Source organism: Symphalangus syndactylus, chromosome 4 (assembly GCF_028878055.3).
Source record: "Symphalangus syndactylus isolate Jambi chromosome 4, NHGRI_mSymSyn1-v2.1_pri, whole genome shotgun sequence".
NCBI lineage: Eukaryota > Metazoa > Chordata > Mammalia > Primates > Hylobatidae > Symphalangus > Symphalangus syndactylus.
In genome coordinates, this window is record NC_072426.2 from 162,088,539 (window position 1) to 162,101,506 (window position 12,968).

At 39.3% G+C, this 12,968-nt stretch overlaps 1 long non-coding RNA gene across 1 annotated transcript; it reads left to right on the forward strand.

The window, feature by feature from the left end:
- Positions 1-614: 614 nt before the first annotated feature.
- LOC129481349 (uncharacterized) lies at positions 615-10,975 on the forward strand. Its single transcript, XR_008657363.2, has 3 exons — positions 615-709; positions 5,287-6,296; positions 6,383-10,975. It is a non-coding gene; the product is annotated as an uncharacterized lncRNA (long non-coding RNA).
- The last annotated feature ends 1,993 nt before the right edge of the window (positions 10,976-12,968 follow it).

The window sequence follows — 12,968 nt, forward strand, 5'->3', positions numbered from 1 at the left end:
GAACTCATTGCAAATATATTCATTACATTTAAAAATTTTTCTCATGTTTACTGTATACTACATGCTATTCCACTATTTTACATGCTAGGGAAAATTGTGTAACCTGCAGCTCACAAGCTGCATGCAGCCCAGGACAGCTTTGAATGCAGCCCAGCGCAAATTCACAAACTTTTTAAAAACATTATGAGATTTTTAAATGCATTTTTAAAGCTTATCAGCTATTGTTAGTGTTAGTGTATTTTTGTGTGGCCCAAGGCAATTCTTCTTTCAGTGTGGCCCAGGGAAGCCAAAGGATTAGACACCCCTGTGCTAGGGGATACTTCAGTGTATAAAACATACCAATATCCTTGTCTCCTAGCAAGGGGAAAAAGAAAAAAAAAAGCATAAGAAATAAGTGAAGTATATTGCAGGTTCTAAGATGATCAATACTTTGGATAAAATAGAGCAGAGTACCGGACATGCGAGTAGTGGAGAGTGCACACATGACAACTTTAAACAGGTGCATGAGTCAGGTTAGATATCACTGTGAAGGTGAAATTTCAGCAAAGGCTAAAAGGGTGCAAACAAGTTAGGCAGGGAGATATCTGGGGAAGAGCATTTTAGGAAGAGGAAGTAGCCGTTAGGAAGAGGAAGTAGCCGTTAGGAAGAGGAAGTAGCCGTTAGGAAGAGGAAGTAGCCCTACGAAAGCTCTAAGACGGGAGCATGCATGGTGGGTTCCGGGACAGCAAATGACTCAGCAGGCTTGAGTGTGCTGAAAAGAGCTACAGCCAGGGACAAAGGAATGACAGGGATGTGGGGTTACAGGCGGGCGGGGAGAGGAGAGGTCCCGGAGGCCCTGGCCAGCCCCTTTTGGGAATAGCTTTTGCACTGTGTGAAATGGGAAGTTACTACAGGTTTTGAGCAGAAATGTTAACACATCGGATTCCTACTTTAAAAGGACTGACTTTTTAAGAGACTGAGTTATTCTGTTAAGCAGCTCAATGAAAATTATAAATGATACTTTAGAAGGAATAAATGACCACTAGAACAATAACATTTAAAGAAGCAAAAACATGACAGCTTAAAAGTGAGAGACAAGAGAGAATATTACATAAAAAGGTAAAAACAACACTAATGAAACCACCTTTGCAAAAATTATAACTGAGCCTGTTATGACAGCGAAAGAGATCTGAGCTAACTGACTCCATCTTGCTTCTGACCTCCAAGCTGTCCTTGTTCATTCCTGAGTGTAGGTCAAACTAACTTTGGGAAGAACTTAATTTATGGCTTAGCTTCTAAACAAAGATGATAACAGCCCTTTCCCAAAACAAACCCTCCTCCTGCCTGGGGACTAGACTGCCTTTGCGAGACTAACAAATTAGTCACAGGATTAGAAATTATGGTCATGCACTGGAGGTTGCAAGATTCTAAACCTCCCCGAATTGCTCCTGGGGATAACATCATTATTGTAAAACCTAAAGTCAGTGCTTGAGATATTTTGCAGACCCTGCACTGGATGGATCAGCTGGCACCACCTAGATCATAAACTGACTGGTCTGCTCTGTGCCCCGCCCCCCGTGCCAGTAGCTGAGTCAGCCAAGAGAACAGCTTTGACTTCCTATGATTTCATCTCTGTCCAACCAGAATTCCTGATTCACAGGCCCCCTACCCACCAAATTATCCTTAGAAACTCCAATCCCTAATTCTTTGGGAGACTGATTTGAGTAATAATAGAGCTCCAGTCTCCCGCACAGCCAACTCTGCATGGATAACTCCTTCTCTATAGCAGTCACCCTGTCTTGATAAATTGGCTTTGTCTAGGCAGTGGGCAAGGCGAACCAGTTGGGTGGTTACACAGATACCCAGGAAAATAGTTTTAAATTATTCAACAGCTACCAAAATAGAACAAAAAATATTTAGTTGTATACTGTAGGGTAAAATAACTTTATATACTTACCTGATCCCAAAGCATGGCTATATTTTAGTAGATTACATTAATTAAGACATGATAAGTGACCGTGAGGTATTACAAAATTTTATAGTTATAAGATCCCCTTTTTGAGAAAGAGAAGGAATGAACTGTGAGGCATTTTTAAAGTATTTTTCACAAACTTATTAAAAGAGAAAGTCTTTTAACACCTAAATGGATAAGTTTTTGTTTTCTTAAAATTTTATTTTGTTGAAAAATAAAACCTCTGGCAGCAAAAAATAAACTGTTACCATATCACTAGATGTTGGGTGGGTCTGCTCCACATGAAGCTTGAAGAGGAAGAATAAAAACGGTGTAGAGGTTGGGCACAGTGGCTCACACCTGTAATCCCAGCACTCCAGCACGCCAAGGTCGGCGGATCACTTGAGTACCGAAGTTTGAAACCAGCCTGGGCAACATGGTGGGACCCCATCTCTGTAAAAAATACAAAGATTAGCCTGTGGTGGGGCGCGCCTGTAATCCCAGCTACTTGGGAGGCTGAGGCAGGAGAATTGCTTGAGCCCAGGAGGTGGAGGTTGTAGTGAGTAAAGATAGTGTTACTGCCCTCCAGCTTGGGTGACAGAGGGAGACTTTGTCTGAAAACAAAAACAAAAAATGTAGATTGGCTTATTTATATTTCCATCCAAAAATGATGAGGTGGAAAGGGTGCTCTCCATATTCAAAGTATAGGGAGAGAAACGAGTAAGACAGAATGAATATTCCTGAATACGTTCAAAGAGAATTCCATCCCATTTCAAGCATCGTCTGTCCTCTGAAGTGCAAATGTGGAGGATGTAAAAAATCTATCAACAATTTCGTATTTTTTCAAAGTCCAAATTATTATTCTTAAGAATCATGTGTCAAATATTTTGTTTGGAAGTAAGTCACACCTAGCACAAGCAATGGCAATGTCTCTTTTAACCTGGAGTTAAACTTCAGTAAATGCCAGCGAGGCTCTTAGAAGAAGCAATTCCATTTTGTGCACCTCTTTGTGTATTTTTCTTTAAATGCAGGGATTGCTTTGGAGGCTTAGCCACATGCCACATTTGAAACGCTTGTGTTCAATCATTTTAGCTATTGGTTCACCCATTTTTTTCATAATTCAAAATAACTGAAGGGATTATTTTTCTTAGACCTTGTCAAAAGAAATACACCTTATCACTTAGATGAAGTATGGAAAAGTTGAATTTTAAAGCCAAAAGGGTTATAAATGTCAAAAGCCCTGAAAACACAGGAATATAAAGACAGCTTGAATTCACACTTCTTACTGCGTTTCCACTGTAAACACTCCTTTTAACAGTCCATTTGTATTTCCTGGTCTTATTGTTATGTCCAAGCCTGTGCTGTTTGGACACATATTAAGAAGTCAATCCATATTTTTTTCTGAAAAAAAAAAAATGTAGCATAAACTAAAGGGAAGTAACAAAATAATCTAAGGCAAGGGTAGAGTTTTAAAAAATCAGTCATCTTTTTTCCCTATGAGTGGACTGTCTATTCATGAAATAATTTACTCTTATTTCATACACACAAATTCTAATGGTATGGTGGAAATTGCTCTTGGAGATCATCCTCACTTCATTTGAAGGGCACTCTTATTGATATGTGGTAATAAGACAGCAAAGATAAACCACCAAGTTTTAGCTATCTCATTTGCAATTAAAGATTTACTTCCCTATCCAAATCCGTCATAATGTCCTATTGACAGACAGAAGGGACTCATCTCAATATGTCTCAATATCTCTCTCTCTCAGCAGATTCAGTCCCCAAAAATGTGTGGCCTCTTAATAAACATAGATTCTGTCCTGCATAACAGCATCTGCAGTATATCTGCTATGACTCTGAGGCAGTGACACTTGTGTTGCAAGTAATTTCAGCTTCTCTCATAACAAGTATAACATCAATTTTGCATTTTCCAAGGAAGACTGGAGTCCCAGTAGGTCCAATTAGGTGCACTTCCTTGTAGGAAAGTTTGCTATGTTCTCTCAATGCCTGCTCCTTCCCCACTATGATGTAATTTCAAGGGATACTGTGAGATGAACTATCACATGATAAAGGCTAGGCTGGCCTTATGGATGGGCAAGTAGAAACGAAAATTATGTAGAGAAAGGAAAAAGAAGACCACCTAGTGCTTAAAGGCCACACCATGATCATATCATGCTATTTAAAACTCAAAATTTAATTTAGATGTCTTAAAGCTTCTACCTCAAAAGGGCCTATAAAAATCAGATACCTCTGAGAGTGTTAGGAAAGTAAAGTTAGAATAAATTTATCTTAAATGATTCCTAGAAGAGTCTGCTGGAATAGAACAGACTGATTTACATCTTGATAGGGCAGGGGAAAGTTACCTGTGATACTGCTATCTACGCACACGGGACGTTCAGGAGAAAGTGGTGCTGGAAAGGACAGTGCAGAAGGAACAAAGGCAAACTTCTTCCACGTCAGCATTTGCCTGAGTCCAAATGCTGGGTCAACAAAAGCAAGTCTGGTTCAATTCCAGCTATGAAGGGGACATGAACACAATGCTGTGGGTCAAGAAAAAGACAGATCGTCTACTACTAATAAATTCTCAAAACGCCATTTCCTGAGACAAAACATTGCCAAAAGTATATATTCATTTACTCATGTATTCAAATGTTAACATGCAGACCATGTCTGAAATTGTGGGCAGCTCTCGGAAGGATAGACAGATGCACAGGACACGGCCTTTTTGCTCAAGGAACTCTCATTCCAGTGGGAGAGATAAAGAAAAAAATGCATAATAAGAAGTAGAAGGGAATTGAAAGAGGCACAAAATGCTACGATAGTGCCTAATATGGAGAAAGATTTTTTTACTAGGAGACTGGAACATTCTCATTGGAGAAGGTGGCCTTTGAAGTGGGCTGTGAAGGCAGACACTTTTCAGAAGCATGCTGGAGACAGCAATGCTCACTGCATATTGAATGAGTAAATACATGAGTGACATCTAGTAGAAAGCTGATTGCACTAGTGTCAGTGAGGTGGAGCCCACTTCCAGATCTGCTACTTACTCTTGGTCAAACCTTCTAAACTTTGGACCTTTAGTTTCATCATTAGTAAGGTATGAAGGTGAGACTAGTTGTCTTTAAATTCTTTCTACCACGATAATTTTATGTAGGCATGGAGTCCAACTGACTTCTGTTGATAACATTGACTGCGGAGGTGGAACTCTGCAGTGGTTACTGGGGTTACCTTACCAACCAGCATTCTCCTCCACTATTCTCCACTCCATAATGTAGTAACTAGAAAGTTTGGGTGGGATTTGCTTCATCCTCAGATCCAAGCGTATACCCTGCTTTCTGATTATGCTTTTTTGTCATTAGGATTCTTTCATCATCGTTCCATCTACCTCAGTCCTAAACCAATACGAGGCATTGCTGTGGCCATAGATTAGTTCAATCTGGACCTCTCTAGAGGGTCCAGTGAGAGCAAAACCAGGACATCTGCTCAACAGTGGAGGACGGTGCTCATCTTTCTCATACTGGGTATGGAAAAGAAGCTGACAGCGATCATATGACCACAGGGAAAGCATTTTGAAGCTAAAGAGGCCAGGCAATCGATGGAGACGCAAAGAAGTCTCCTAAAACATGGGAACAGAGATCTGCTCACACTTTGACTAAAGACCAGTCTATCCTTGGACTTCCTCATTTGTGAGCCAATAAACTCCATTCACTGTTTAAGACCTGTGAGTCTAGTTTTCCGTATCTAACAACCACTTTTCTAAACCGCTAAGCCACTTTTAAACTTTTTCCAAAACAAAAAAAAGTTTTTTTTCAACCACTTTACTTAACAAACCAAGTACCAATCAGTACTAAACTATAAACTCAAAACATCTATCCTCTCAATTTTGAAAGTGTGTAAAAACTTAGCTGACAAAATTTCTAAGAAAAAGATGATGACTTCCCCACTCTGAAGTAGAAAACACAACTTTATAAAGAGCTTTAAGAAGAGAAAATACATTGAAGAATGAAAAGTAAAACACACCTTTTTTTTCTGGAGGCTTCCCATTATTCTGGTTCAATTTTAGGATATTTTGGGTGTCACCTTTGCTTCCATCTCTTTGAAACTTAAGTTCCAACTCTTCTGTCAGGGAGCGCAAATGTTTTCAGTGGTCAAAAAGAGAATAATCTCTGCGGGCATCTCTCCCACACCCTTATTTACACGAGGCACCTACAGCTCAAACTTGTCAACAGTCTTGCTTGGGATGGTGAGTGCGAGAGTGGGGTCAGGGTCTCAGGTGGACATCCTTCCAATCCAGATCCTTGCTTCATGACAGCGGCGGAGTGCTCTGACACAGCTACAGTATCTGTTGGCCGTCAACACTGCCATCCAGGTATACACTCACCTGTGCCAACCAATTCTTTTATTTTTATTTTTTTCCAGTTCCATGGAGTCAGTTTTCCAACTCCCATTTTACAGGCTAAAAAGAAGCATTGAGAAACAAAGAACCCAAATTATTCCAACCAGCTTAATCCTCCACCCCTGGCTGATGCAGAACTACAGAGCTCCAGCCTCCTGGCCAGGGGTCTAATTCTCCCATCCGTCCCATTAGCCCCACTCAGTGACAGCACACCTTAGACAAATGTTTTCCTGAAGTCTCTTGATAAACAAATTTGCTTTTACTCTTAAAATAATAAAAGTATAGAATTTCAGACTTGGGAAGAGCCTTAACAATCATTTAATTGATAACTTTTCCCCATGAATTATAATGCCACCCTCCACCTGCTAGCCCTGTTCTTCCTTGAAGGGGAAGATGATGTCCATTCTATATAACGAATGTCTTCTTATTTTTGTGGGGCTAGGAACAGCGTCATTAAACTGGGCGCTAAAGAAATGCTAATTGTGGGCAATCATTCTTTTTGAATTTTTTCAGTACAGTTATTTGTCTGTCTAGAAACAGAGATAAATCTTTTTCTTTCTGTTTTTTTTTTTTTTTTTTTTTTTTTTTTTTTTTTTTAATGGAGTTTCTTTCTTGTTGCCCAGGCTGGAGTTCAATGGTGCTATCTCAGCTCACTGCAAGCTCTGCCTCCTGTGTTCAAGCGATTCTCCTGCCTCAGCCTCCCGAGTAGCTGAGATTACAGGCGCCCGCCACCACGCCCAACTAATTTTTGTATTTTAGTAGAGATGGGGTTTCACCACGTGGGTCAGGCTGGTCTCAAACTCCTGTCCTCAGGTGATCCACCCGCCTTGGCCTCCAGAAGTGCTGGGATTACAGGCGTGAGCCAGGGCGCCCAGACGAGAAATCTTTAAAAAGTAACATCCCGCTTGAAAGCTACACTACTATAACATTTACTGACTACACATAAAAACCTATTTGAATGACACAGGAGAAACTGTTGTCTGTAACTGCACGCTGACATATCATTACATATGCATATTACTTCTTTTGTCCAGTGCTAATTTTTAATGACAATGGAGTTTCTATAAAGTGTGCCAGGAGGAAGTTTCTTTGGTGTATATTAGTCTGTTACATTTATGCTTAGTTTGGCTGGAGAGTTTTAATTACACCCTACATCCCAGTACATGAAAAATGGAAGTTGTGTAGTTTGAGCTTTTGGCTGACCAGCCATTTTCCTGTAACCAGAAGTAAGTACTAGTTATTGTAAGCTCTGAGATGGAAATAGTCGGCTGTGCACAACTCACATGATATTATGAGATATCTGTAGAGTTTTGAGAAGTCAGTTACACATTTGATGGACCTATCGTAACATGTTGACACCTACGATGAGAGGAAAGAGACTTTTTGTTTGTTTAATTATCTATTCTAACTGCGATTATTTATGGATAGTGGCTAATTGTTTTAGAACGTATTGAAGAGCATACTTGCCTATTAGAAATAAGTTGCAACAGACTTGGTTGCTCCAATTTACTATAAACTAGGAGGTAGAATGATGTATTGGAAAGAGAATGGTCTTTAGCTGTAGGAAGACTTGGGTTCAAATCTTAAGTTATAATGTTTATTTTACTGATGTTCTGGGCAAGTCACTGAACTATTCTGGCCCTGTGTTTCCTCTCCCAAAGAAGGGGAATAATAGCATCTGCTCCTAAAAATGTTATTTTGGGAATTAGAATTAATATATGTAAGTTAAAGTAAGGATAGTTAACAAATCGTAAGTATTAGATGCTTGGGAGTGATAAATAACACTTATTCCATTCACAGAGAGAGTTTAATGAACCACTGCAACTCCAACTACTCAAATCTTTAAAAGTCCTATCTGTTTTTATCAGCACTTATAGAAACAGATTCACTTTCACTTTTGCCATAAGATTAATTATGAAAAACATATCTGGGTATGTCACCTGCCTCAGTAATTAAATAGAACAGGAACAAATCAAATTATTTAGCGGCAAAAATAAGACAGCACTTAGCATTTATTCAATGTCATATGCTACCACTGCCACCATTATGTGGTCTCTATGGCATTTCACTTTCCCCCAGTGAAGAAGCTTCTATGAACAAACACAATCATTAAAAACAGATTGAGCGTGAAATGAAGATGAGAACTTCCATTCATTGGTGAAAACAATATTATGTGACTAAACTCTAAAGGTAAACAAGTCAGTTTATAAACCGAGAACGCCGGGGCCTTTGGTCCCTTTATCATTTGTATTTTAAGTAACATTTTAAAAAATGTTGATGTTGTGTTACGGTTTATCACCTGCCACTTGAAGAACTGTGGTGTTGGGATTAGTATCGTGTTTGATACAGCTTTGTAGGGATGTTTTCTGCTTTCAAAATGTCATGATATGCTTAAAACTATTTGCAAAAAAAAAAAGAGAATGAATTGGTTTTCATTTATTGTTGTTAATCCGCTTCTCAATGTCTTGTCTGTGTGTTTTTGCTTTCATCCTTCTTCCTTACCGCACAACTATATCATTAGCCACAAGGCAGAACATGTCTTCTAAGCAAATGTAGAATTAAAAAGTCTTGTGGGAGAATTTTAGCAACTGTTGAGCTAAGATCATGCCACAGTGAGATACAAAGCAATGTGTAATAAGGAAAATCACTCAAACATGAGAAACTTCTTAATAAATCAGGAGAAATCAAGTGTGCATGAAAAGGCTAGGTATTATGTGTTCTAAGATACAAGGTTTATTACCTGTGTAATTGCTTTACTATGTAGGATACGCATTTGAACAAATGTTGTAAATTATTACAAAGTACGCTACAGTGAAACCTCTTTATAATATTTCCACACATACTGGTTTCCCATTTGGGGAGTCCTGAATTACACATCCCTCTTACAGAGAAGTGAACCTCTGGGAGCGAGGCTCAAGATCATAACAATTCTCCCCATTTATTCCTCTACATTGTATTAGTGATACCTGAGAGGTGGCTCATGGATGTTAAGAATACAAATATAAGCAAGAGGACCTCAAGATGCAAACAATCTAATTGAGAAAGGAGATTATAAACAGCAAACTGCTACTAGTGCTACTGCTGCTACTAATAACAAAAAAATAGAATGCATGTGCCTTGTTCTGAAGAGCTGCTTTGCAAATGCACTTAAAAGAAGGAGAGAACCTTTTCTCTTAGCAAAATATAAGCATAAGCAAGTTAGTAATTACATACACTTCTGTTCCATTGTCTGTAAAAACACAAATAATTGCTGCCTCATGGAATGATTTTAAGGGTTGGGTAAGATATATATGGGAAGTGTTTAGCATTACACCGAGAGCATCGTAAGAACTCCATGGATGGGAGCTATGTATTGCTCTCTTTACTATTCATGTTAGTTGCATTATTGGAGGCATAATGGCACAGTGAAAGAGCCTCTGCATCCAAGTAGGTCACAGCCTCATTAGGGGCTTGCGATATGCAAAGACGTTAAAACAGTAATCAACCAGGTATTATATGTGATAATTACAAATGAGTGTTAGGCAATACGTGCTGAAGGTATTATTTTCATATACCCATTTATCCCCAAATAAATAGAGTTGGCGTAACATTCTTGTTCATAACAAGATCATAGAAACAGAACAAAAATGTTATATCCCGTTTCTGCTTTCATCATGGGTATTAGACTCATTTCTCCAAACAACTATGTGTCCAATGTAGAGATATCTAAATACAAATAACAATTTTCAAAAGCCATAATCAATCCAATCCATCTAATCTAAAAGCTGACACCTAATCAGACACACAAGGACCAAAGGAGCTGAATAACATATCAGAAATATTGATAAGCTTATCACATGTGCTTTTCTTTACAGCTTTTAAAATAGTTATTGAGTTTGGGAGACCGTCCATTGTCTTTGTGGACACAAATAATTAAAACCTGCCATGACTGTAACTTCCATACCTAACTTCAGGACAAAAATAACGATGGCCCTGACAGGACCTCTTTGGCCTAGACTGACAGCCGCTGTGACCGACACGCTTGTTCTGGGCTAATGGACATTGACGGACTTCATGTGTCTCAGCTGAATCGGAGGTGATTTTCAACTGCTGAACAGGAGATGACCTGCTGGCTCAGTGAATAGGTGGGATACTTGGGGATGGGCTAATGACAAATCACATCTTCTGGACAGGTGCTTGTTGGGTCGAGACAGGAAGCAGAAGGTTTTGTACCTGTTACTCACTTGAGCTCATTCTGACCCAAACAAGTATCCAGAGGAATTAACTAGTGACCTAGGTGCAGGGTCGCACCTGTCCTCATGAGTGCCAATCAAACATTTTGGCTGGAAATTCCCCGCAAATGATGGAGAATAATGGCTTCAATCCTTTAAGTGGGGCATATTTCCTTAGTTATCATGCATGTCATAGGGGATAGAAAATTAAATATTATGACTAGAATGATGAAAATATGATGGCATAAAACTTTAATTTTGTTTCCATTCTCATTTTCGTGATATAATTACATGTCCCACTTAAAAATACAAACGTTTGAAAGAAATCTCGCACACAATTAAGGCGGTTTACTAATACTCCAGGTGATAACAATATTGACAAAGTACCCTCCTGCCTGCCTCCTTTTGACTGATTATTTTATTTATTTGTGTTTGTTTTGGTAAAGGGAGTAGGAGAAGAGTTGCTGGAAAGGCCTTATTGATAGAAATAGAAGAGGGAGAAGTATATAAATTTGAGAATGTGCAAAAGTAAACAAGGCATTCGTTGTGAGGAAAAATGCTTAATGTAGTATCTGAAGCATCACTTTCCCACTGGAGTAAGGCTACCCGGTAATTATGTATTACACCAGAGAGCTATAAAATCAGTAGAGCAGAATCTTTCTAAGTCCCATCCCTTTTAAAATGATGTTATAGCTATATTTTTATAAGAAAACAATGTGCCAAATTATTACTATTAAGGAACTTGAACTCTTAGTATAACAAATAAGGCCTCGGTTTTCATGTAATCAGAAAGAATGTAAATAATTATATCAACTTTAAAGATGTGTCAAAGATATAAAAAATGGCTGAGAGATTTCTGCTACTTTACTGGAGACATAGTAGGGACAGAGTGATCTGCCACAATTTGGGGATAAGATTGGTAAGGTACTAACCTAAGCAAAAATATGAATGTTGATAAATGTGCTGCCAGCGAGTTTTCTCGTCTCCATCAAGAGTGCAGAGCCAGGAAAAACGGATCACAATGCAATGATGTCAGCGTGAAATAATGCTGGCATCTCTAAACAGGTATCTCCTTATGGAATCTTAGAAATTAGAACACCAGCACTAGAGTCTTTTTTTTTTTTTTTTTGAAATGGAGTCTCATTCTGTGGCCCAGGCTGGAGTGCAGTGGCATGATCACGGCTCACTGTAGATTCTGCCTCCTGGGTTCAAGCGATTCTTGTGCCTCAGCTTCCTGAGTCACTGGGACTACAGGCGTGTGCCACTACACTGGGCCAAGTTTTGTATTTTTAGTGGAGACGGGGTTTCACCATGTTGGCCACGCCCGTCTCAAGCTCCTGGCCTAAGGCAATCCGCCCACCTCAGCCTCCCAAACTGCTGAGATTACAGGTTTGAGCCACTGCAGCTGGCCTGGAGCCTCTCTTTGCATCTCTAACACTGTGCAGTGTGAAAGAGGTCCTATCTGCTGGGATGCACTATCAGGTTCCATTGTTTATCACTGATAAGAGGCATCAGGATCCTGTGATAGTATAATACCATCCAAATTATCATTTATATCTCGAAATATTTTCACTTTTCATTTAGGTTACCAACATAGGTCAGGGTTTTCTGCTGAAAAGAGATGAAAAATCTTACCTATATTGCAGTATTACTTTAATTTTTAAGAAATGGACCATTCTAAATAGAATGTTAATGTTTTGTGAGATTGAATGTTGTGAATCAGTCCTGTAACCTGACGTACAAAACCTGGGGCCGGACAATGGATCTCAGTTGCCCACGTAGGTACCATGAACTGAATAGATGCTGCTGTTTGTAGAGGCATCTGGTCTATTTTTGACAAGCTCTTAACTATAATCCATAGTAGAAAATTAAAGTGATTAATTTTGATATTATCCATATAAGCAAGCTGAACTGAAGAATTAAGTCAAAAGAAAATTATTTTAAAAATAATAAGCGTATGTCAGTAATTTATTTTTTTTTTTGAGACAGGCTCTCTTGCTCTGTCACCCAGGTTGGAGTGCAGTGGTGCAATCATAGCTCACTGCAGCCTTGAACACATGTGTCAGTTATTTATTGTTCTTGTTACAAAATCCTCCAAAGTTGTGGCAAGTTGTGGCACAAAACAGCAATCATTGCTTCTTTCCCATAATTTTATGCACTGGCAATCCAGGCAGTCCTGCTGGTCTAACTTGGGTTCACACATGCAGCTGCAGTGACCTGATGGCTTGCAGTAAGTAGAGGGTCCGGGCTGGCTTCCCTCGCTCCTCTGGCAGTCTGTGCTGTCCGTTGTTTGAGGCACCTTACTCTTCTCCACATGGCCCTTGCACCACATGCTGCTGGTCTCAGCATATCAAAAGGTCTGCCTAGTTTCAAGGAGCTGAAGAACACACCTCACCTCCTGGTTGTAGGAACAGCAACGTCACAACAGCAACAT